Genomic DNA, 27,733 nt, shown 5'->3' with positions numbered 1-27,733 from the left:
GATTCAGGTGGCAATGGTGGCCACCACATCAATAAGATCCCTGGTGGCAGCAGGGCCTACAGACATTGATGTAGCTTCAGGCTGCATCAGACTGGACAACCACATGGCCTTCAACACAGACAATGGTGACAGTAGGACCGTGAACCCAGACATGGTCTTAAAAGGCAGCATAAGACTATACATCACTATGTCCTCAGGTGACTCAGATCAGTACGGCCTCAGCTGGCAGCGCAGACTATGGAACTCAACATGGCTCCAGGCTAGAGCACAGACCTGGGCATCTGCATGACCTTGTTTGGTAACATGTATAGCAAGCATCATCCTTGTCTGTCCCCAGCATGGCATGGGTGGTCACTGGCCTGGCTGGCTTGTCTCTATATCAGTGCACCTCTTTTTCCCCTACTGCATGTGGTCCTCTCAGTACATGTGTGCTGCTAGATTTGGTTTATTGAAAATTATTGAGGCTTTTCCTAGCTATTTCATCCCATATGTCAGCCTACCATTTGGCTGTTGTTGTTGTTGCTATGAATCTCATCTAGTTTTGTCATCTATTTAATGATGGATACCACACCAAATTTGAAAAAGTTTTCTCTCCTTTAACCTTTGACATAATTCATAATAACACATGCTGGCAAGGATGTGGAGAAAGAGGAACACTCCTTCATTGCTGGTGAGAATGCAAACTTCTATAACCACCTTGGAAATCTATCTGGCACTTTTCAGAAAACTGGGAATAGGGCTTCCTCAACACCCAGCTATTCCACTCCTTGGACTATACCCAGAAAATGTTCAACCACACAACAAGGACATATGCTCAACTATGTTCATAGCAGCCTTATTCATAATAGTCAGAACCTAAAAACAGACTAAATGTCCTTCAGTTGAAGAATAGATAAGGAAACTATGGTACATTTATACTATGGAATACTATTCAGCTATTAAAAACAAGGAAATCAGAGTTCATGTAAAAGTCAGACCCCACTCTCCACTCAACTGTGAAGAATGTTCTGTCCGTTTGGTAGATCTGAGTAGGGGTTCGAAGTTTACTACATGCATTGTCCTTGGCTGGTGCCATAGTTTGAGCAGGACTCCTGGATGGGGAGGCCTGGTGGCACTCAGAAGAAGGATAGCAGGCTACCAGGAAGAGACTTGATACCCTATGAGCATATACAGGGGAAGAGGTCCCCCTCAGTCACAGTCATAGGGGAGGAGAGTAAGGAGAAAATGGGAGGGAGGGAGGAATGGGAGGATACAAGGGACGGGATAACAATTTAGATATAATATGAATAAATTAATAAACTATATTAAAAAAAACAAGAAAATTTCAAAATTTGTGGACAAATGGATGGAACTAAAAATGATCATACTGAGTGAGTTAACCCAGAAGCAGAAAGTCTCACATGGTATATACTCACTTATAATTGGGCATTAGCCCAAAAGGCATGTCCCATGAAAGTCTTCACTTACCAGGAGATTGGGAAGATGTGAGGACATCCTACTGGGACTCTAGGTAAGGAAAATATAGGAGATGGGGAAATAGAAGGACCCAGATGGTCCGAGAAACCTACAAGAAGAACATCATAAGAGGTGAATCGGGGCCCGGAGGGGGGGTCTGCTCAAACTATTGCAGTGAACAAGGACAATACAAGTAGTAAACATCAAACCTCCACTCTGATCTACCCAATGAACAGGACATTCTTCACAGTTATGTGAAGAGCAGGGACTGACTCTGACATAAACTCTGGTGCCCCATATTCGACCACCTCCCCTTGGTGTGGAGGCCTGATAACACTCAAAGAAAGAATAAGCAAGCTACAAAGATGAGACTTAATAGCATTGACCATATATTCAGGAAGGAGGTCTCAGTCAGTCTTAGACCTAGGGGAGGGCAATAGGGTGAAAGCGGAATGGAAGGAGCAATGGGAGGATACAAGTGATGGAATAATAATTGAGTTGTAATCTAAATAAATTAATTAAATAAAAAATTAAACAATAAAAGTAATATAAATCTCTGTTAGAATTCACTAGCAAAGCTGACATATGCAGAATTTTTCTTTGATGGGAAACATTTTTATTTCAATCTTATTCCTCTGTTTTAATCTGTTTGTGATATTTTTATTTCTTTATTTGAAATACAAGTTTCTCTAACAAATTAAAGATTTCATTATTTCTGATGAGTACGCAACTGATAAAGGAAGAATAAGAATGAAGCAGATGGCTGGTTCTCCTTTGTTTGTATTGACTGAGACCCTCTCCTATGATCCACTCCTGTTTTCTTGGTTGGAAAGAATTGGAATACAACCAAAAATGTGCATATTTTTGGCAAAAGGGGACACATATTATTGGTAGGAATGTAAACTGGTAAAGCAGTTATAATGTGGAATTTCCTTAACAACTTAACATAGAGCAACCAAATGATCCAGAAATTTCACACACACACACACACAAACACACACACACACACACACACACACACAATTAAAATAAATCAGTATTAAAAGAAGATCCTGAATGTTTCATGTTTTGTGCATCACTAGTCACAATAACAAAGCATTTAGTTACTAAAATAATTCCTGACAACGAATAACACATGTTTTGAATAATAATATATTCCAGCTAATACAATTATATATAGACATATTGTTACATAATTATTTTACATATTTTATGCTTGTAGGATATAATACTATCCATCAGTAAAATTTCAATGAGATCTTGTCCTACACAACAGCAAGCACTTTATCTTAAATGAAACAAGCTAAGCACAGAAATACTTTTTTTAAAATTTTTTATTAATTTATTCTTGTTACATCTCAATGGTTATCCCATCCCTTGTATCATCCCATTCTTACCTCCCTCCCATTTTCCCATTATTCCCCCCCCCAAAATTTGTGGATAAATGGATTGAGCTAGAAATGATCATAATGAGTGAGTTAACCCAGAAGCAGAAAGACTCAAATGGTATATATTCACTTATATCTGCATACTAGTAGAAGAGGCATGTCCCACGAAAGCCTTCACTTACCATGAAACTGGGACAGAGGGGAGGACATCCTATTGGTACTCTAGATGAGAGAAGCATGGGAGAATAGCAAAGTAGAAGGATCCAGAGGATCCTAGAAACCTACAAGTAGAACATTATGATAGGCAGATTTGGACCCAGGGGTCCCTCTCAAACTAAGGCACCAGCCAAGGACAACACAAGCGGTAAACTTTAAGCCCCTACCCAGATCTAGCCAATGGTTAGAACATTCTCCACAGTTGAGTGGAGAGTGGGATATGACTTTCTCATGTACTCTGGTGCCTCACATTTCACCATGTCCCCTAGAGTGAGAGACCTGGTGGCACTCAGAGGAAGGACAGCAGGTTGCCAAGAAGAGACTTGATACCCTATGAGCATATACAGGGGCAGGTAATCCCCCTTAGAAGCTCATTTATATATGACATTTTCTCCCTGAGTGTATTATTATACCATACAATTCTATTTGAATTATTTTCTTAAATGTCATTCAAATAAAACCACTTTAAAAAGAGAAAGACTAAGAAATAGTTAAAATTGTTTCTGCTGAGTATATTTTTGGAATTTAGAGGCATGAAAAATGAGAAATAAATTTTACAAGTAGTGAAGGTTGTCTTTGAAAACTATCAATAATCATCTCATTACATGTAGCACACATTAGTTTGAAGTGGAGGTCAAATCAATTACTGTATGAACATCTATTATATTTTAACTCTAGGGGAAATGATATCTCTCTCCAAATTGTTTTCTTTGAGTGTTCTATTTAAAAGAAAATATGTCTGAAATAAAAGAATTACCTGTTCAAACTCCTTGTACACTCTTTTAGAGAATAAACCTAAAAAGGCTTAGATGGCTTTCATAGTACCCCATGATTAACCACATTCCTTACTTCATCATTTATGACCTCATCCTGGGAGAGGCTATTTCTTCTCTCAGTTGTTACTAGTCACCTGTACCTTTTGTCTAGGGGTGGGTAGAATCTTGTGACATCGCACCCACTCAAATTTAGTGTGTCCATCAATACTGTTATTGTTTTGATATGTCCATTTCTAGGACAGACTGTTTTACAGCTGACTTTCTGGTGTTCAGATTCTTACAAGCACATCCTTTCCTGTTATTCATTGAGCTATAGGTGCAGAGGCTGTGATGTAGATTTATCAGTTGAGGCTGGACTCCTCATGATCTATTGATCTCTATATTGTGTCCGTGTGTGTGTGTGTGTGTGTGTGTGTGTGTGTGTGTGTGTGTGTTTGTAGTGACATCCTTTTGCTGTAACGTGTGGCTTCTTTGCCGAAGACTAGTAGCTACAGTTATCAGTGAGTATAAAGATAAGATTTAGAATATAGTAAGAAATTATGCTGTTCTAGCAAAGTGATGCAAATAGATTATATTCTGAGGTCCATGGTCTCACCAACCCCAGGAAGCTACCTGGGTTTCCACTAACAGTCACGATTTCCCTTTTGTTAAGCAGGTGTTAAGTCTAATTAGACAATTGTTGTTTACCGCCAACATGTGAGTGCCATTTATTTCACAGTTGTAAATATTTTGTCAAGCTGATCATTGATGCAGATGTGGAAGATTTTATTATCATTCTCCCCTACCTTGGCAGCTTGTATAGTATTTCCTGGCACTATGGAAGCTAGACCACAGAAAAGACACATTCAAGTTATACTTAGCAAAAAGCATGTAGGTTTTCTGTCCTAAGCTTGTGGTGCCTTTAGCAATTGGGGCCTGGCCTTAACCCCTGAAAAGCAACCAAGGGAAATTTTAATAGTTTGTACTGCTGGTGGAGTCATTTGAACTGCTCTGACCAGTTTAGTCAAAAGGAAGTTTCCCACGCTTGGTACTGTTGTTTGTTTGTTTGTTTGTTTGTTTTTGTTGTTGTTGTTGTTACATTCTGGTTCTAGTATAGAACACTGTCAGTCTAAGTAGTATCACTTCCTTTGAGATGCACTTATTGATTTCTTGGTATAGATATCTGCCTTTGCAAGCATTGATTGCTTATTTTTTGTGGAACCACTCCAAATCAGTTTACTTATTAACTTAGAAACTTATGGTACAATATAATTGTTGAAGCACCGTCTGGTATTCATAAATAACCGGCATGCATTTATTCTTTACAATTGTCATTTACTACTCCATATTTAATACCCCCCTCCTCTCTCTCTCTCTCTCTTTGTATGTGTGTTCTTCTTTTGTCATTATTCCTAAATTGTCTTACAATGTCCTAAGTCTCCATGCTGACTACAATTTTTGTTTTATTTCTCATTGAAATAAATATCTTTGTACCTGATTTTTTTTTCTCAAAATGCATTGCCATTCTACAATAGTAATACCAAGTTTGTATTATCAATGGAGCCTAGAAGTAAACTCAGTACCACATTTATGTAGTGATTTTAATGGCTGCAGTTAGCAAGGACAAAATAACAGCACAACAAAGTCTTCAGAAAACTGACAGTGGTATTTGTAAAATCAACACAGAGGACATTTTTACCATATTGCACACAATTTAAAGGAAGTGTTTACACTATAGTATGGAAGCTTTGTAGTTTAGGGTCCTCAGCCTAAATAAGGAACTAATCACAAAACATAAGCAAGATAGTATATGGTCTTTTTAACTTCAGCTCTGAACCATAGAGTTAACGCATTCATGTGACTGATTTTCTCATTCAGACACACTTTGGTTAGCAGGATCCTGGAAGCAAGAATTTACACAAACTTTCATAATTTCTCTCTTATTACTACCAAATATATCCCTTTAGTTGATTTTGTCAGAAATGTAACTTAAGCGGTCAACACTTTATTTTAAATGTTTCTATTTTCACTGTCCATTATACTTAGGGCTAACACACTGAATCTGATTTTTTTGCAGTAAGACACTGATGGTTGCTTCAATTCATCTTCTAATCATGAACTGTTTAAATAAGATCCTTGTCAAAAGAGAATGGAATTATCAGGTACTAGCAGTTGTCATAGAAAGTCAGAGTTGTCAGTCCTCATGGCAGTGCGGGCAGAAAGAATGATAATGTAGGTGAGACATTTGTTCTGAGTTAAAAAATTTAAACTAAGTCTTAAAATGCATCAAAATTCAAAACTTGCATAAAAGAATCCGAAGCTTCCCTTGGTTAACATCAGAGACTGAAATTTATCTCCCTTAACTATTATTTCTGGGTCTGAAAATATTTCTGTCTTTAAAGTGTGCTCACATCCCTAGCACCCATGCAAACAAGTATGTCAGTGTTATCTGCCCCTAATACTGGGCAGGTAAAGACAGGAGGATTCCAGGGGATGCTGGCTAGTCAGTCTAGATGAAACACTGAGCTATGGCCCTCATGTGTGTCAGGATACATGTGTCTGGATGCCCGGGAAGAACTTTGCTGGGATTTTTCCTCAGCAGCTCCTCACCTTGTCTATTGAGAGAGTCTCTCACTAGCCAGGATGTACCATATTGAACTGGCTTACCAACAGTCACCAGAGATCCCCTTGTCTCTACTTCCCAAGAGCTATAAAACAAGCATGAACCCCCACAACCTTGAATTTTTACATAGAATACTTAGTAAAAAACTTAGAGTAATTGAATAATTAGATATAAAACAGAGAAAAATGTATGATGAGCTAGAATCATTATATTGTCTATGTAAGAAGTTAATTATACCACATATTCTAAAATAAATGAACACTTGTTAATAATTTCATTATTTTGAGTGCTACTTAATAAAATATTTTTTTCATGAAACTGAAGTTTCTTCTTCATTGCTCATTATGAGTATTCAGAGAACTCTGGGGTCTATTGTCTGAACACAAAGAGTGTCAGAAACAAAATGTGAATTAAACTGAAGGTGTATTTCTGAAAGCAGAATTTAGACAATTAACCAAATTGTTACTGAAAAAATACTAAAAATATTTTTCCAGGGATAATATCAGTGAAGCAAGATTGTGTTTGTATTATCAAAGTATATTATCTTTCATTGAAATATCCTCATATAATTGTATAATGCCTTTAGTACTTAATGGGTATACTTGATCCTAAAGTGCATTTAGTTTGGTATTCTGTTTTTCTGTATTGACTGAACCAAACAGATAAAAGTAATTTAAATGTCTTGATACAATAATAATTTCTAACGTTTTTAAGTAATTAATGTATACTGAGTTAGGAAACTTGGACTAAACTTTTGTCCTTACCATATGAAAAGGCAATCTTGAAACTCAAGAAAGTAAGTGGTGCAAGTCCCTTAGAAATGCCAGCCACTAGAAAGTTCTCTGACTCATTCATTTTGTTCTACTGAATCTTTCTTTATTTGGTTGTCTACCAATATCCATGGAGGCAATTTGCTTTTTCTCACCAATTACATTAAAACATCATCCTCAGAGAAACACCCAGAGTAGTTCTTCACCAGATATCTGATAATTAGCCTATTTGAGATATAAAATTGGAATATATATTTTTTAGAGTGGAAGGAAAACCTTTATTTGACTTACATATCTAGAGTCACAGTACATTGAAGAAACCCAAGGAGGTCATGGAGGGATACTGTTTGCTGGTTTGCTCCACATAGCTTACTGAATATGCTTTCTTTTTTCTTTTATTATTATTATTTTTCTTTTTTACATATATATTTATCTTATTACACATACATAAAATAAACTACATACACCAAGAAGAACCATGAAACAATCAGGAATTATGTTACTTTCATAATGTTTTGGCTATTTGAATTTGGCAACCTTGAAGAAAACATCTTTCTATCTTGGTGAGTCTAAAATTATAAATGTGAATCAATATCATATCTCATCTCTATCAACTTAAAACATTTTTCTATGCCTAAAAAACAATCTGAACTCCTGAACAACTAAGCTTAATTGTAAAACTAAACTATCTGGTCTTCAATCTCATCGGAATAAAAATTAATTACCTGAGTAAACCAGAGGTGCAGGTTAGCAGCTTTCAAAATGAAAAATGACAGAGTCAATATGTTGCCTGAACAGTCACCTAAAACTCACTCAACATCTGCTGATCTCACAAAATATAGTCCTTATAACTACAAAATTCCAATTGTATATACTGGGCTAGAAGGCTGAAGATAAAATTGGAATTTTTATAGTTATAAGGATTATATTTTTTGAGATGTTGAGTGATTTGTGAATTATGCAAAGCAATAAAATAAAATAACTGACTAAAATATGCTTGTTGTGTCATATTTAAAATAATTTAATGTTCATGAATTTATGGTTTGATATGCCTAGTTGACTTTAAGAAAACCATAGGGGAATCCAAGATGGCACTGTCAACAACACACTGTGTCTAATTGGCAGAACTGAACAAAGGAACTGGATGGGAGCTACAAAGCACAAAAACTAGAGTTCCCTGGGTAAGAAGGGTCCACAATGTGTGGAGCACAGGTGGGTCTGGCCTCAGAGGAGTCCCTGGTTCCCCACAGGCCGGTAGGTAGTCCCCAGTCTGGACACATACCTGCCTATCTGCTGCATCTGTACTCTATATCTTGAACTCTGTATCTTGGACTGAACTGTGGTCTGAACAATACCAACATCTGTGTCTGCTAGCATAGTGGAGACCTCAGGGCATAGAACATGGGTAGATATGACCTCTGATCTCCCAGCCAATCTACAGAGAGTTCCTGGGTTCAAGCAAGCATAGGTACAAGCTCCAAAGCCTAGCTAACCACACTTCAGGCAGTGAACAGCACCTGTGCCCTGTGTTTCAGAGGGAACTGTGGGCCACAAGGCGACAGTGTTAGAGCCCAGAAGAGACCCCACAATGTAGAGAATAATTGGATCTGACCTCAGGCCATCTGGCTAATGCACAAAGTTCTGGAATTGAACCCAGGTCACTTGCCTAATCCACTGAAGGGTTTCCTTATCTCCACAAATGAGAAGTTTCAAGCTCTCCTCACTCACTTATATGCTGCTTTCAACCACCAGTGAAGGACATCAGAAACTGCTACCCAACACTAGAGACAAGAAGATGTTTAAAGGCCAACATAAAAACACAAACAAGAAAAGTCAAAATATTATGGCATCTCCAGAACAACCCCAAGGCAATCAGCCCTGGAAACTCAAACACAACTGAAGCACAAGGAAATGATATCACATTCTTCATAGTGAAGATGATAATGGAGGAAATGAATAAAATCCATAAACAAATACAGGAAGATAGAGCCAAACAGACTGTGGACCTTAGATAGGCCATGACAGAGGCCTATAGAGAAGAAATGAAATAATTGGAAGGACTTCAGGAAAATGAAAACAATTGGGTGAAGGAAATCAATAAAAACAGCTTAATAACTAAAGATGTAAATGGAAACAATGATAAAAGCACAACTATGGAAAGCCTGGAAAGAGAGAACTTAAAGAAGAAAACAGGAAAGGTAGAGGTAAACATCAACAACAAAATACAAGAAATAGAGAAAAGAATCTCAGGTATAGAAGATACAGTGGAAGATGCAACTATCAAATAAAATCTTAAATGTTAAAAATTCCTGACACAAAACATGCAAGAAATCAACGACACTATGAAAAGATAAAGCCTAAGGATAATAGGAATTGAGGAAAGAGAAGACACCTACATCTAAGACTCAGAAAATATTTCAACATAATCATAGGAAAAAAAACCCAAATTTAAAGAAGGAGATGCATATAAACACACAAAAAGCCTACATAACACCAAATAGGTAAGACCAGAAGAGAAAATTGTCCTGCCATATAAAAACAAAAACACTAAATGTACAGAATGAAAAAAAAAATATTAAAAGCAGCAAGGGAAAAAGGCCAGGTATCATATAATGCCAAACCTATCAGAATCACACTGGACTTTTCAGCGGAGACCACAAAAGCCAGAAGGGCATGGGAAGATGTCTTGCAAACCTTAAGAGATCACAGATGTCAGTCCATATACCCAACAAAATTTTTGATAAACATAGGTGGAGAAAACAAGCTATTCTATGACAAAACAAATGCAAACAGTGCCTATCCATAAATCCAGCATTACAGAACATAACCAAGAAAAACTCCATAACCAGGATAATGCAGGAAATATATAACTTCACTTTAGCAAACCGAAAACCAGACAAACACACTACCATAGCCAACATCAATATCAAAGGTCCTAATAGTGACCTAACAGTCACTGGACATTAATCTCTCTCAACATCAATGGTCTCAACTCTCTAAGAAAAAGACACAGAGTAACAGAATGGATGCATAACAAGACCCAACATTCTCCTGCATTTAAGAATCACATCCCAGCTGCAAAGATAAACGTTACCCAGGGTAAAAGGCTGGAAAAAGGTCCTCTAAGCAAAAGGACACAGAAAGAAAACTGGAGTAGCCATTTTAATATCTAATAAAATAGAATTTCAACCAAAATTAATTAAAAGAGATAAGGAAGGACACTTTATACTCATCAAAGGAAAATTCGACAGAGAAGACGTCACAATTCCACATAGCTATGTCCCAAACACAAGGGTACCTACATTCGTAAAAAAAGTGTCACCCACTATTACTGTGGGAAACTTCTACACCACCCACTTTCAACAAAGGGTAGGCAAGGAACCAGAAGCTAAACAAAAATAATGACAATGTTTGAAGTTTTGAATCAAATGGACCTAACAGATATCTCCAGAACTTTTCATCCAAACACAAAAGACTATAGCTTGTTCTCAGAGGCTTTTTATTTTCATTTCCCTGATGACTAAGGATGTTGAACATTTCTTTAGGTATTTTTCAGCCATTCAATATTCCTCTGTTGAGAATTCCGTTTAGCTCTGTATCCCATTTTTAAATTGGATTACTTATTTTGTTGGTATTTTTTTCTATTTCTTATAGCTTTATTTCTATAGTAAAATACTCATTTCCCACTGTAGTTTATTCTTTTTTTTTAATTTATTCTTGTTACATCTCAATGTTTATCCCATCCCTTGTATCCTCCCATTCCTCCCCCCCACCATTTTCCCATTATTCCCCTCCCCTATGACTGTTCCTGAAGGGGATTTTCTTGAGTTATTTATATATTTTGGATATTAGCCCTCAGTAGGATGTAGAGTTGGTAAAGCCCAGTCTGTGGGCTGTCATTTTGTTCTGTTGACAGTGTCCTTTTCTTTACAGGAGCTTTTCAGTTTCATGAGATCTCATTTATTAATTGTTGATCTTAGAACCTGCACTGTTGTTGTGTCCTATGCCAATGACTTCAAGGATCTTCCCCATTGTTTATTCTAACAGATTTCATGTCTTGGGATTTATGTTGAGGTATTTAATCCACTTGGACTTTAGTTTTGTGCTGGATTATGAATATGGATCTAATTGCACTTTCGTACATGCAGACATCCAGTTAGACCATCACCATTCATGAAGATACTGTCTTTTTTCTATTGTATGGTTTTGGCTTCTTTGTCAATGATCAAGTGTAGGTAGGTGCATGGCTTTTTTCTGCTTCTCCTATCCAATTACAGTTCTATGACAGGACCATGCAATTTTTATTATGTTTCTCTATAGTCTAACTTGAGATCAGGGCTGGAGATACCTTGAGAAGATTTTTTTTTTATTGTACAGGATCATCTTGGCTATTTGGTTTTCTTGTTTGCTTTTGTTTTGTCTTTCCATATGAAGTTGATAATTGTTCTTTCCACATCTGTAAAGAATTGTGTTGGCATATTGATTTGAATTACATTGACTTTGTAGATCACTTAATATAAGATGGCCATTTTACAATGTTAATCCTACCCATTCATGGACATGGGAGATTTTTCCATCTTCTAATGGAAGATGTCTGATATCCTTGACAGTTTCATTCTTCAGAGATTTGAACTTTTTTCATACAAGACTTTCACTTGCTTGGGCACAGTTATACCATGATACCTTAGGGGTTTTGTGGCTATTGTGAAGGGTGCTATTTCCCTAATTTGTTTTTCAACCTGTTTCTCTTTTGTATACAGAGAGCTACTGTTTTTTAATTGATTTTGCATCCAGCCATCTTGCTGAAGGTGTTTATCAGATGTAGGAGCTCCGTGGTTGGATTTTTGTGGTCATTTATGCATACTATCATATCATACATGAATAATAACTTCTTCCTTTCCAATTTGTATCCCCTTGATATCCCTTAGTTATCTTATTGTTCTAGCTAGGACTTCAAGTACTATATTGAAGAGCTACAGAGAGAGTGGACATCTTTGTCTTGTCCCTGATTTCAGTGGAATTTATTTAAGTTTCTCTCCATTTAATTTGATGTTGGCCATAGGCTTGGTATATATTGCCTTTATTATATTGAGGTTCTGTAGATGTCTGTTAGGTCCAGTGATTCATGACTTCTTTTAGTTTCATTGTATTTCCATTTGGTTTCTGTCTCAATGACCTGTCCATTGGTGAGAGTGAGGTGTTGAAGTCTCTCACTACTAACATATGGTGTTTGCTCTGTGATTTAAGCTTTAGTAAGGTTTTGGTTTGGTTTTGTTTGGTTTGGTTTACAAATGTAAGTGTACTTATTTGAGACATAAACATTCAGAACTGGGATGTCATCTTAGTGGAGTTTTTCTTTGGTGAATATGAACTGTCCTTCCTCATCTCTTTTGAATAATTTTAGTTGAAAATTTATTTTATTAGATATAGAATGTCTACTCCAGTTCCTTCTTGTGTCCATTTGTTTGGTAAACATTTTTCCTGCCCTTTGCTCTCAAGAAATACCAATCTTTGTAGCTGAGGTTTGTTTGGTGTATGCAGAAGAATGATGAGGGTTTATTTACTCATCCATTTTCTTAGTCATTAAAGAATTGTGTCCATTGATGCTGAGAGATATTAATGACCAGTGACTATTAGAACCATTTATTTTGTTGTTAGTTGTAGAAGTATGTTCCTCTGCTTGTCTGCTTTGGTTTGATGTAGGGACATTATTTATATCCTGTAATTATTTGGATGTAGTTAACCTCATCAGGGGGAAGTTTTTCTTCTAGTATCTTCTGTAGTGCTGGGTTTGAGCATAGATATTGTTTAAATTTGGTTGCATTGTGGAATATCTTGTTTACGCCATCTATGGTGAATGAAAGTTTTCCTGGGCATAGTAGTTTAGACTGACATCTGTGATTTCTTAGGATTTGTAAGATACCTGTCCGGGCACTTCTGTTTTTTATGGTGTCTGCTAAGAAGTCAGGTGTGATTCTGCTGGATTTGCCATTATATGTTACTTAGCTTTTTCCCTTCAAGCTTTTAATATTTTTTTCTTTGCTCTATACACTTAATGTTTGGTTTTTATATGGCAGGATGATTTTCTTTTCTGGTCTAATCTATTTGGTGTTCTGTACACATTTCTTTCTTAACATTGGAGAAATATTCTTCTATGATTTTGTTGGAAATGTTTTCTGTGACTGGGAGCAATGAATCTTCTCTTCCTCCTATTCCTACTATCTTAGGTTTCATCTTTTCATTGTGTCCTTTTTTTTTTTTGTTGTTGTTGTGTGGCAGCAATTTTTATATTTAACATTTTCTTTGACAGATATATAAATTTCTTCTATTATGTCCTCCACTCCTGGGATTTTTTTCTTCCATCTCTTGTATTCTGTAGGTGATGCTTACCTCTGTAGTTCTTGTTTTCTTCCCTAAGTTCTCCATCCAGGAATACCTGTTTGTGCTTTCTTTATTGTTTTTATTTCGATCATCAGATGTTGAACTATTTATTTATTTCCTTCACCTGTTTGAAAGCTTTGTTTATTCAATATGTACATACTTGAATGAGTTTATATGTGCCAATGTGCATGCTAGTGCCCTCTGAGACCAGAATATCCTATCAAGTTTCTTTAAAATGTAGTTCAGAAGGTTTTTTTGCCACCTGAAGTTGGATCTGAGAACATACACAAATGCTGTATTGTTTAGCCATCTCTCCAATGCCAATTTTTGAAATCTTATTCACAGAAAAAACGTTATTTTTGCCTCAACTAAGCCATATTAACAACAGAAATACAACCACATTCCTTAAAGATTAGGAGAAGATAATTTCAATCCTTTGTTTATTTGGCCTTGCCAATTTCTTCTATAATTACATATGTAGGAAATTATGTTAAAGCCAGTATATCAAAGGAGCCACAATGGAAAGACAGAATTAAGTTTGTCTGCTAACAATATCTACTGATATTATTACTGAAAATATGCAAAACATAAACATATCTTTCAAAACAGGCTTTCATTCGCAGTGTTTGTTCACTATGTAATTTAAACTCTGAATAACTGCTTTGGTCGCAATGTAGCTGTCCATAGTTCTGAAGAAAAATTTGAGAGGAGATTTTGACTTGCCATAGCTTAAATTTTTTCTCACTTTCTGATTCCAGTACTGTGTCCCCTTGTGAATTCTATACATATATATATATATATATATATATATATATATATATATATATATATATATATATATATACACATATGACCAAAGCACAATAATTAACTGAAGGCATTTTCAAGGTGATGATTAGAAGACACACAAATAATACAGAGCCTCAATATCGTCTTGCCATAATATGTGGTTTCCATACAAATAAGTATATATAGTTCTTCCATTTGTTTGTAATTAAAAGGAAAAACACACTAAATGTTAATGTTATGGGGACTGTTAAGATAAACTGAAAAATATTAAATGGTTTCATGAGGTCAATTGTATTTGTAATGAAAACAAAGCAGTTATTAATTTTGTGCTGACACACCAGGCTCTGTCAACAAGCAATAAGAATCTGTATACACCTTGGCAGATGGATCCTCAGGCAATAAACACAGCAGGAAACATGTTTATAAGGAATCTGCCAAGTAAAATAAGGCAAAGTTAAACCATATCAAGAAGATAGTTCTCTGCTTTATGCTTTTTCTTAATGGGGGCAGAGCTTTGGGCAATAAATATCAAGAGAGATTCTGATTAGAAACAGAAATTTAAATTAAACAAACATTGAAAATCCAATTTGAGCTTAGAAATCAATGCACATAAATACAAATCTTCTCTGTCACCAGTTATATGGGAGAAATAAATATGTACTTCCCATAGCAGCTGTTAATTTTCAAAAATCAAGAATGTTAACAAAACAGAGAAATGGCCCCACAGCAACAGGAGGCTCTGTCGTTGGCTAGTGTAACTTGGTTTGAGGAGAACATATTCAGGGTATAGAGAATGATATAAGATCCCTTTTCTCGTGCCTTGGTTTCCTTCTTGGGCACTACTCATGTGGCCCTACGTGTTTATGCAGTCTTTTCTTTTCCCTCGGGGTCCTTCCTTTCCTCTGTCCTCTTCTCACCATGTGACCCTTTTTATTTACCACATGTCTAAATATTAACACTATCCTATGTTAAGCAGTCATAATGTCTTTGCCAGTAGTACCACATGAGAATGTGAAAGCTTCCTCCCCTAGGTTTTTAAGAAAAGCTGAATGCAAGGGGAAACAACGGGATAAAGAACAGGGTCCATGGTTGCAAATAGAACTTTATAGATGGTTTCAGCATACCCCCCTAAAAACCCTGTTAATAACTATCTTGCTTTACATATGCACTTCAATAAAATTAAAAAGTAATTTATATCCAGCATCTTTACAGCACTTGGCTGTATTTTTTCTATGAAGTCATTGCTTTTCATTTATATTAAACTTGGACATATTACCTTCTTTATATCTTCTAGAAGATCATGTGGAGTTCATACATTAAAATTAACTGTTATCTATTTTTCCTTATAGAAATGTTTTCAAAAATTCTTTTTTTTTTTTTTTTTTTTTTTTTTGGAAAAAAGTAGAAGCTAAAAGATTATTGAACTTGGAAAACCAGCCAAGCAGATTTTGAGATACTTCTGTGATTCCAGTGGACCTTGATTTTACATCAAACTATAATATCTATAACAAAATTTAAGAATCTTTTAAGAATATTATCTCATGAGTTGGGTAAAGGTATATCACATTCAATGAGAGTACAATTTGAAAAGTTTTTAAAAGTATGAAGTAGAAAGATTCTGTCACCAAGCTCTTTTCCCTGAAGGAAATCAATCACCACTTTGTGAAAAGAATTTTCAAAGAAACTGAAGCATAGTTTGACTTTCAAGAACATAGATGTCAGAATATAATGATATATTCACCTCATAGTAATTGTAGATATGGTATCACCTTAAGGTAGGAGTGTCCCAGGTTTCACCATGGAGCCTTATAGAGTCATCCAGAACAAATGTCTAAAACCATCCTGCCTAGTTCATCACATTCTGCCATTTTTTGCTGATCACTTCTATGTTTTTGAAACTGTCCTCTTTCTTAGTAGAGAAAGTAATAAGAGTTATAGGAAAAAAAAAAGATTCTCTCAGATCTGGATGGACATGGAAGCAAATGATCGTATCACTTTGTGTCCTTCTCCATATGGCATGAAAATAATATTTAATTTCATCATGGAGTAGGGGCTTTAAAAATCATTTAAGTTATTTAGAATAAAAAATTTGTACAAATATCATATCACATTATTATGTATTCATGTTAGTAAACAGAACCAAATTCAAAATGAAAATCTGGCCTGTACTCAGAGGTCATAGTTCTTTCAATTTAGGAGAAAGCACAAGTTTTTCCTAAAGAAATTGAAGGCTATGGAAGAAACATCAGACACCAACTCTTAGAAATTTCCAAATAAATCAAAATTGTATGGAACTAATTTCTCAACATCGTCACAGAAACCACTGATTAAACAAAATAGGTCAAGTAAGAGGCTAATAATTTGGCAAAGAAAAGTAAATGGGTTGTGCTACAACATTACAGAAACCTAAAAATCTGTATAGTTATTATTTCCCACACAGTGCAGAGAGAACAAAAAGTAACTTGATGGCAGAGCACTCTAACAAATAAAGCCAAGGTAAGTTCATTAATAAACTACTAGATAGCAAATGTTTAATAGCTGCCCTCCTGGTACCTTTTTACTTAACAACTATTCATTTTAACACCTATGTGCCTGTGATAACACAATTCAGCTCTAGGATTTCCATTATCCAAATAATCATCTCAACAAGGTGAATCAAATTGAGACATTTTCATCCTTACCATCTTAACTATCAACTATCTTCTCATCAGTACTAAAACAAGTAATGGCAGGTGTCCCAATACAATTTAAACATGAAATTGTTAGTTTAATTTTGTTATTGTGCTGCATTGTCTTTGAAACATTCTTAAAGGAGTGTGTGTGTGTGTGTGTGTGTGTGTGTGTGTGTGTGTGTGTGTGTGCATGTCACTTACTTCTAAGTCTGTGGAAACTAATGCATTGGTAGTGAGAACTCAGCTGTTACAATATATTGACCTTAACAAACTAAATGCTGATCAAACTGCATTTTCATCTCAGCAAAAAAGTGTATCTCACTTTTCATCTGCCCCTCCAGGGTCCTTAGAGAGAAGGCTAAGCAGTGAGGCAGTTTTGTTGACTAAGTAATTAATAAGGACTGTATCTGCTATCCCTGAAACATCTGTGCAAAATTGCTTCAAATCGTGCCAGCAAGCCAGCCAATACTGATACCGACACCTGTTCTTTCATCGACATTGCTTTTCATGGAGTGGATTATGCTTTAGCTGCCTGATTTCCTCAGATTTTTTTGTCATTTAAAACAGACTGCATAAAAGGCCCAAGAGACAAATATAAAAGGCTATCCCACTGAACACATTTTGTTGTCTGATTTCTGAGTATTTTTTTATTGTCATCAGGCCTAAGCCTTTGCTTTCTTCCTAGATAAACAAATGCAGCACTGAACTGGAACCCTTTAACTCTGAAAACAAATGTTTTTTCATAAAAAAAAAAAAAAAACAAATCTCACTTATTTAGAGACTGTGTGTTTCCTCCTCTCTGTCGCTCTGTTGCCATAGTCACCTCTCTTACAGCAGCATCTCTGAGCAAAAGCACACTGAGGCTGTATCCCTCCTTCCTGATCATTGTCTTTCCTATTCATTACATTCTCCACATCCCTTAAATAGTATCACCTCTGGCTACTTCTAATATGCACTGGCAAGAAGACTACCATTGAATATGCAAATTAGTACATTAAAGCTAAACTAAGACCTCTGTGTTTTTACAGACAACTGATTTGGGATGATATAGCAAAAAAAGAAAATGAGAGCCTGGTCAGCTTATGCAATACAATATTTACTACTCTGCTGTACAATACCAATTAGTCTTTGAGTTATATCTATAATCTTGATTATAACAAAAGTCTTAATTAGTATCCAAGTAGAGAAAGTTTTATTAGTTTACACAGATACTCACTCAGGAAAACGTCTTTAAGAAGAGATGATAGGGCTGGAGAGATGACTCAGCCATTAAAGGCTAGGCTCACAATCGTAAATATAAGAATAGATGATGGCTCAGGACAAATCCAAGTTCAAGATATAAACAGTGCCTAGCATCTTGAGACATTTATGAATTTCTTGGAAGATTCATAGCACCTAGAATTGAGTGTCACATGAGAAGGACTTTAGAGAGGATGACAAAGAAAGAGATGACATTCAAGATAGCATTGAAGATTGTGTGTTTCTTCATAAACTACTTTAAGAAGAAGCACATTGTTTATATTTTGCAATTTTTTCAATAAGCAAATTTGAGGTGTTATTTAAAAAGTTTGTGTTCTTGGGTAACAAAATCATAATTGTTACATTATACTATATTATTAGATTTTGGTTATTTGATTATTACATGCCTATACTTGTGACAGGAGAGTATTTTTCAAGAAGTATAAAGAACTGAACAATAAGTATGTTGTTCATATTTTGTAAGATAAGCTGAATTCTACTAGTAAAAACTTGACTAGATTATAGATATTGTTTTTCTATATTATTAAAAAAAGTCTACAGGCAAGCAGTATTTTTACATTAAATATCAATTAATTTACAAACAACATTCATAAAAATAGATTTTGTATGTGTCAGTTGTTTAAGGGCAAAATTAAGAACACAAAAACCAGGCGACATCTAGGAGTTTACTGTGGGATTGTGTTACCTAGTCATGAACTGAACAAGGAAAACACCAATAGTTATACCAAAGAGGCTGAAGAAAATTCCACAAGACCTGAACTCTATGCAAAATACCTCAGGCAACTAAGGGATGTTGAGAGTGGGAGACATCGTTTTAATTATGGCATAACATGGTCACCTAATACCAAATGGTCAGACCTAAACATTCATATTATTACATATACTGGGCAGGCTATATTTAAGGATATGCATGTATGTACATATATTTGTGTAGTAACAATTAATAAAATATGGGCCACACGTTTGAAAAAAAAAGCAAGGAAAACTATATAGGAGGCTTTGAGGAGGGAAATAGGAACAGAGAACTATAATAGTTATAGTCTCAAAAATGAAAATGTATAATTAAATGAACTCAGTTCAAGTGAGTCAGATTTAGCTTTATACGTAGTAAAACATAATATGGTAATATATTTTTATTAATTTTTTGAAAATTTCATATACGCACACAGCATATTTTGGTTATGAGCCTAGCCTATAATAACTGAGTCACCTCTCCAGTCCATAATACAATATGTGTATTTTGATGATATTCACCACCTTCTTCTCCCCTTCACTCCTCCAAGACCCATTTCCCAACTAATGTCTTATTCATTTTAATAAAACACAGTAAGCCCAATGAGTACTCATGGGAGTGAGGCCATCCACTGGATCAATTCACTATGTTCTTAAGTCAAAGGCTGAGAGAAGTAAAGGGTCCTCAACGAATCCGTTCATCATACTTATATTTAAGACATAGCAAGCTAAATAGCCTCAGACAAATAGTTACCCTTCCCTGATGGAGACCAATCGTGATCTTTTAGTCATAGAGTAGATTGCGAAATATCAGTGCTTCATGAACTGGAGAAAAACACCATCTATAGTTGTTGAAAACCAATTTTAGCTTTTATGTCTTTAGTGAAGAAATATTCTTCATGCTATAGAACTGGGCATTCCAATTCTATTTTCTCTTTCTACTTGTCACTTTTATTAATGCCAAGGCACAGTGTTCATGTACTCACACGGATGCTGGGGAGAAGTTATAAAAAAAAAAGTTAATATCGTCTAAAGCTTTCTGAACTTTTCTTTAGAGCACTTTACATGTTGAAAGTATCATAGCTTATTGGAAATATTTTCTACTGCTTTTCCTCCTTTATAATTTAGCATGAAAAATCTTTGTTCTATTTTTTTCAATGACAAATGATATGAACATTTAGTTTATGACTTCAACTGTAGTTATTTGTATTCAATTCTTGATGATGTCAATAACAGTTTTCCTTGCCAGCTGTAGACATTACTGGAAATATTAATGGTGATCTATTCCTGACAGAATATCTCTCTAGAGCAACCATTTTTCTTTTGGAGACAATTTTGTTCCCTTGAGTGATATGTACCAAAGTCTATAAGCAAATGTCACCTAAAAGAAAAATCATCCTCAATTGAGGGATATTGTTTTAGAGGACAAATGAAACTAGCCCATGCCTTTGACTACTTGAAAAAACTAATAACAAAGGAGGAAAATTCCAGAACAACTGCATTCTTAAGCATTTAAACAGATGGAACCCCAAGTACTTTTTAATGTAATAAGTCATTATACATTCCTAAATGGGTTCAGCCTTTTGTTTGCTACTCTTCCTAAATAATTGTTATCTTCTTGATTAAAACTTTGCTTTCACTTTTGGAAATGATAATTGTGTGACCTCAGAGCTACTGTGTTATAACTTATTACTGTGTAACACTCTAGTGAATAACAGGCAAAAATGTTTAAATGGGCAAGTTGGATTATAGTCAAATGACTCATTAAACACTGCAAAGTAAATTATTATAAAATCAAAATATTCTGTGAACATATAGATCAACAATTTCTTGTTCTTCTCCCAAAGATTTAATAATCACCATCTTTGTAAATCATATGTTACTTATGAAAAATGAATATTTGTGTTAAATATTATAATAGTACACTGCCTTGTATTTTTTCATTTATTTAATATTATTATAATTAATTTTACTATATGTATATCAAGCCTATCTCCTGGCTCAGTGTGTAACTCAATCAAATGAGAAATCTCCTATATACCTAGATCTACCCAATGGATAGAACATTCTTCACAGTTGGGTGGAGAGTGGGGTCTGACTTTCACACGAACTCTGGTGCCCCATATTTGACTACATGCCCTTGATGGGGAGGCCTGGTGGCACTCAGAGGAAGGATAGCAGGCTACCAAGAAGAGACTTGATACCCTATGAGCATAAACAGGGGGAAGAGGTCCCCCTCAGTCATAGTCCTAGGGGAAGGAAATAAGGGTAAAATGGGAGGGAGGGAGGAATAGGAGGAGACAAGGCATGGGATAACAATTGAGATGTAATATGAATAAATCAATAAAATATATTTAAAAAATAAAATAGAAAAACTTTCAGTTTATATTAAAGAAAAAGACAGTTGCCTCATTTATAAAATAAAATGTGCTAAGCTAGTAAAACTATTTTGAAAATTGCCTAGCCTCAACACAATTGCTTAAAGCTGAATCTATATTACTGCAGGTATGCTCAAGTGCCTGTTATTCCCCTGAGTTTAAAACTCCATTCATAGATGTTCAATACTGCAGTTTATTGCATTAGCATTGGATGAGAAGTTATGTGAAAACCCATTGTATTGCAACACTTACAGAGATCAATACAAAAATGTAAAGTGACATCAACATTTTTAGTATACTCTATACTACTGTATCCTTGTAGAGGCAGTGGATTATTGATGCTTCTAAAATTAAGTCACCCTTCATTTTTGTTTTTTAATTTTTTATAATTTATTCACATTATATTGAGATTTTTGCCCCCTTGCTTGTAACCTACTGTTCCTACCCTCCCTTCCTCTTCTCCCTATCCCCTCCCCTAGTCCTCTAACAGGAGAGGGCCTCCTCCTCTACCACCTGACCCCAGGCTATCAATTCTCCTTAGGATTGCCTTCATTCTCTTCCTCCTCTGTAGCCCCAAAAGGCCACCCCACCAAGGGGAAGTGATCAAATCCTGGGCATCAGAGTCCATGTGAGAGGTATACATTGCTCTGCTTACTAGAAGATCCAGGTGGAGAATGAGCTGCCCATCATCTACATCTCAACAGGAATCCTGGTTCTCTGCACACATTGTCCTTTGCTGGTGCATTAGTTTGTGCAGCTCATCTGGGTCGAGATTTGTTGGCTACAATGGTCTCCTTGTGGAGCTCTTGTCTCCCCTGGGTCCTTCTATCCCCTCATTCTTTCATATTACTCTCAGTCCTATTCCCAGAGTTTGGCTGTGAGTCTTAGCAACTGTTTTGCTCTTCTACTAGGTGGAGTCTTTCAGAGGGCATCTATGTTGGGTTAATATCCAAGTATAAGTGAGTATATACCATGTTTGTCTTTCTGGGTCTGGGTTACCTCACTCAGGATGATCTTTCATAGTTCCAGTCATTTGCCTGCAAATTTCATGATATCCTTGTTTTCAATAGCTTAGTACTATTCCGTTGTGTAAATATACCACAATTTTTGTATCCATTCTTTAGTTGATGGACATTAAAGCTGTTTCCAGAACCTGGCTATTATCAATAAAGCTGCTATGAACATGGGAGAGCAAATGTTCTTGTTAAATGGTGGAGCATCTTTTAGGTATATGCCAAGAGGTAATGTAGATGGATATTGAGGTAAAGTTATTCCCAGTTTTCTGACAGAGTGCCAAATTTCCAAAGGGGTTGCCCAAGTTTGCACTTCCAACAGCGTTGGATAAGTGTTCCTCTTTCTTTACAATCTCACCACATGTGGTGTCATCTGAGTTTTTGATGTTAGACAAAAAGGAATCTCAGAGTTGTTTTGATTTGCATTTCCATTCTCTGTTATTCTTCATATTCTGATAATTAGGAACACAAGCCCCAATGTATGGAATGTTAATATTGTCTATGTAATCCTTGGCAAGGCTTCACTCACTCTGTTTTAATGTGAAGCCATGCCAAGGATTACACAGATTTTAACATTCACTAAATTGGTGGTTGTATTCCAATTATCAGAATATGAAGGAAAACAGAGAATGATGTTCATGTCCTCCACACCTGATGAGTTACTATTTCAGTTGAGTAATGAATTTGCCTTCTGTGAAAGAAGCATTAGACGTAACTGGGAGCATCTCAAGGTTCTTCAGGATGACTTTGTTTCACCCTTGTTTCCCAATGTATTGTCCAGCCTTAGAATGCCAAAGGTGTCTTTGCAACCCACTCTTTCAGATAATTCTTCTACAAGGAAATACTCCACAAGGCCTTTAATAAAGTGAACCACAATTTCAAAGCCTGCTTAAGACCTTGATCTTCCCCAGAGTTTCATTGGAGAAAAGTTTGTCGCTTTCTACTTCAGGTATAAAGTGAAATGGTTCAGATGTTTTTAACAACAAATTTGATTTGATTACTCCACAGACATGGTATGGAACTTCTTCCAGGGGGGGGCTTTGGAAGGGAATTTCTTCCTGCAGGCATTTCACACAAAGAAACTTGGAATACCACATCTTAACTGTGTCTGTGAGGCAGAAAGCACTGGAAAACTTCAAATTACTGATCTCTTCTACTTGGTGATTTTTATATTCCATTCTTCTTTGACTGGCAGGTTTATCTGTGGCTCAGTTACTTCAGTGGTACCATTCTGTTGGGAACTTCTTTTCCTCACCTAGCATTCCTTATCATGATGGCATTCAGAAAGCAATGTTTTCTAGATATTCTTCTACCTAGAGATCATTAGGTTGGCCTCAAATTTGCCATCGAGTTCAGACTTGGCTTCAGTGTTCTTCGATGCCTCAAAAAATTTCCCACAGGAAATCTATCCACTGCCATCCTTAATTTGATGGTTCTGGCATACCACTGTGCCTTTACTCCTGATACTGGATTAACAAAATGGAAGTCTTCCAATGAGGAATTTAGAAGTTCATGTTTTCTAATCACAAAGTAGATCCTTTTCTTTGCCCGCAACATTGTCTTAAGGCTTATGGTGATGGCCTTCTACAGAAGTATCTTCACCTCGGCATCAGAAAAGAGGGTATTGGATGCTCACCTGATTTGGGTCCTAGGGAGAGTGTCCACTTTATCTTGTAAAATGGTTAATGTGTTCTTTGCTGGTGATTTTATTTTATGTTCCTTTTTCATAAGCAATTATTGGGGTTTGTTTGTTTGTTTGCCCTTGTGCTGTCTTTTTGGCTTTTAAAACTAGGATAACTCTACCTTTGCAAAATGTGTTTAAAGTGTTCCTTTATCTTTATTGTTCTTTGGAAACATTAAGAAGAGTTGATACAATTTCTTTAAAATTTTGGTGAATACTCCCATGAAGCTTTCTGGCCTTGGGCTTTTCTTTGATTTTTCATAACTAATTTAACTGCCTTACTTATATCAGCTTATCCATATTGTCTATGCTGCTTTATGATTAAGTCTTGATAAATCATATGTTTCTATTAATTTACCAATTCCACTAAGTTATCTATTATAATGGTGTATAATTGTTAATTAAATAATCTCTCTGATATGCTGACAAAGACCCCTTTTTAAACTTGATCAATATAATTAAAGTTTGAAATCTTCCTAAAATCAATTATAATTTTGACTTTTTCACTGTAGATTTCTCATCATCTCTATTTTAATTAATTCTGGTCTTATCTTTATTACTTTCTTCATGTCACTGTGAGGTTTTTTTATTCGTTCTTAGTAAGTCATATAAGTTTTCTGGTTTAAAAACTTTTCTTTTTGGATGATCTATCCATTGCCAAAAGTATGGTATTAGTCCTCTTCTGGTCCTACTCACATTGGAGCTCTCCTCACATCAGCGCCAGGATGAAGCCATGAGCAGATCGCACAGATCAAGCACAATCACAGAGATCTCCTCTTCAAAGACCCTATCATCAATGTGTGGTACTCTGTAACTATAAAGAGGCTAGGCACCTACATTTGCCATCCTGGGTCTATGTGGTGTGTGGATGATGACTGAGACACCAAGCATGTCCTTAATGCCTCAGCTGACAAAACCTGTCATCTCTAGGACTGTAAAATAGAGAAACAGCTGGATCTACCCAAGACCAACTCAGCCATGTGGACTTGTAGCTTTGACTATGGAGGAAACATCCTGATGTTCTCCATAGAAAAGCAGATGGTGTTTTGTGGGCTTCTTTGACCTGCAGGATCTGAGCCAGATTGACAGCAATGAGCCCTATATGAAGATCCCTTGAAATGATTCCACGGTCTCCAGTGCCATCTGGGAACTTCAATGGGAGTACATTATCACAAACCATGAGAGTGGAGAGCTCAACCAGTAAAATACCAGGTCCATAGAGGTATTGGTGAGTGTTAAGGATCTCAGCAGATCAATGGCATCCAGATGTCTAGAGACATGACCATGTTTGTCACCACATCCAAGGACAACACAGCTAAGCTCTTCTACTCCACAAGTCTTGAGCATCAGAAGACTTTCCAAACAGAGCATCCTGTCAACTCAGCCATGGTCACAGTTTACATTCCTATTTTAGCCCCCCTCCTTCCTTTCTTCCTGGTCCCTACTTCCCCTCCTCTTTCCTTGTCCCCTCCCCTTGTCCTCAGAAAAGGAGATCCCACCACCAACAACCCACCTGAACACATCAAGGCATATCAGGACTGAGCTCATCCTGGTCTACTGAAGCCAGGCAAGGCAGCCTCTTTAGGACAAAGTGATCAAAATAATGCATCAGAGTCCATGTCATAGACAATACCTGCTCAACATAAAGATCAAATCCCTCTACCCCTATGGGTAGGGGTCCTAGGTCCAGTTCATGCATGTTCTTTGATTGACACTTCCATCTCTGTCAGACCCTATGGGTCTACATTAGTTGACTCTGTTGGTCACCTTGCAGTGTTCTTATCCCCTCCAGGTTCTTCTATCTTCCAAACCTCACTCTTCCACAAGACTCCAGGAGCTCTGCCTAAGGCTTGGCTTTGAGTCTCAGCATCTGATTCTAACTAGCTACTAGGTGAGGCCTCTTAGAGAATGGTTAATTTAGTATCATATCTATAAACATAGCAGAGCATCATTAATAGTGAAGGGTTGGCTTTCTCCCATGGGGTGGGTCTCAGGTTAGGCCATGATTTGGACATTAGCTCAATCTCTATCTCTGCACATCTTGTGGTCAGGGTAAATTTGGGGTCAAATGTTTTGTAGGTGGATTGGTGTTCCCTTCTCACCACTAAAGATCCTGCCTGGCCTCCTTAGTCCCACTGTCCCCACTTACAGAAGGCCCAGTTAGAGACATCCCCATATACTCTCTATAGAAGGTCTCCAGTTTGCTTCAGTGATATTCCCACCCTCAGTTGCCTATTTCTTTCCAAGCCCTTTCACCTCCTGACCCCATTCTCCCTACATCTGATCCCACTCCTCATTTCCCTTCCCACACCCTCTCCTACCCAGTTCATTCTCTACTTCCATTTCCACTGTCTATTCTAGTTGCCCATCTGAATGAGATTCAGGGAGGCCCTCTAGTTTGTTTCATTGATGACCTTGCTTATGATTTTCCTTTTCTCTCTAAGCCCTCTAATCTCCCCTCCTGCCTCATCCTCCCCTCTACTTCCCTTCCTATACCCACCCCTATCCAGCTCCCTCTCTACTTCCACTACCCCTGCTTTCTTTTTCCCCCATGTAACTAATATTGAAAGAGGGCTTCTCTTAGGTTCTGAAAACCGTACTGTTATTATCCTGTAATATATCACTAATATCCACTTATAAGTGAGCATAAACCATGTGTGGCTTTCTGGGTCTGGGCTACCTTGATCAGGATGCAGGATGACCTTTTCTAGTTCCATCCATTTGCCTGGATATTTCATGGCTTCCTTGTTTTTAATATCTAAGCAGTTTTTCATCATGTAAATGTACCCCTTTTAAAAAATCCATTCTTTGGTTGTTCCCAATTTCTGGCTGTTATGAATGAAGCTAGTATGAATATAGCTAGCAAACTTCCTTGCAGTATGATGCCACATCTTTTGGGTATATGTCCAGAGGGCTATAGGAGTTTCTTGACATAGATCTATTTCTGAATTTTGGAGGAAAGAGCCAGATTAATTTCCAAAGTGATCGTACAAGTTTACACTCCTACCAGCAATGGAGAAGTGTTCCCCTTTCTCCACATCCTGGCCAGCATGTGCTAATGCTTGTGTTTTTTATTCTAGCCCTTCTAACTGGTGTAAGATGAATCTGAAGGTCACATTGAATTGCATTTTCCTGATATTTAACAACCTTGGGCATTTCTTCATGTGCTTCTCAGCCATTTGAGTTTCCACTGTAGAGAAATTTCTATTTAGCTCTGTTCTCTATTCTGTAATTGGATTATTTGGTTTTTCTGTGTTTAATTTCTTAAGTTCTTTATAGATTCTAGATATTAGCTCTTTTTCAGATGTAGGGTTGCCGAAAATCTTTCCCATTTTGTAGAGTAACATTTTCTTCTGTTGACAGTGTCCTTTGACTTACAGAAAAATTTCAGTTTCTTGATGACCCATTTATTAATTGTTGATCTTAGAGCCTGAACTGCTGATGTTCTGTTCAGGAAGCTGTCTCCTGTGCCAATGAGTTCAAGCCTGGTTACCTCTTTCTTTTCTAATAGATTAAGTGACTCTTAATTTATGTGGAGGTCTTTGATCCACTTGGACTTGAGTTTTGTGCAGAGTGATAAATATGGATCTATCTTCATTTTTCAGCATGTAGACATACAG

The 27,733-nt window shown here is 36.5% G+C and overlaps 1 pseudogene; it reads left to right on the top strand.

Moving 5' to 3' along the window:
* Positions 1 to 13: 13 nt before the first annotated feature.
* Positions 14 to 27,202, top strand: LOC127198204 (eukaryotic translation initiation factor 3 subunit I-like; annotated as a pseudogene).
* Positions 27,203 to 27,733: the final 531 nt, after the last annotated feature.

This window comes from Acomys russatus, chromosome 2 (assembly GCF_903995435.1).
Source record: "Acomys russatus chromosome 2, mAcoRus1.1, whole genome shotgun sequence".
Classification (NCBI taxonomy): domain Eukaryota; kingdom Metazoa; phylum Chordata; class Mammalia; order Rodentia; family Muridae; genus Acomys; species Acomys russatus.
This window is presented reverse-complemented; position numbering and strand designations above follow the sequence as displayed.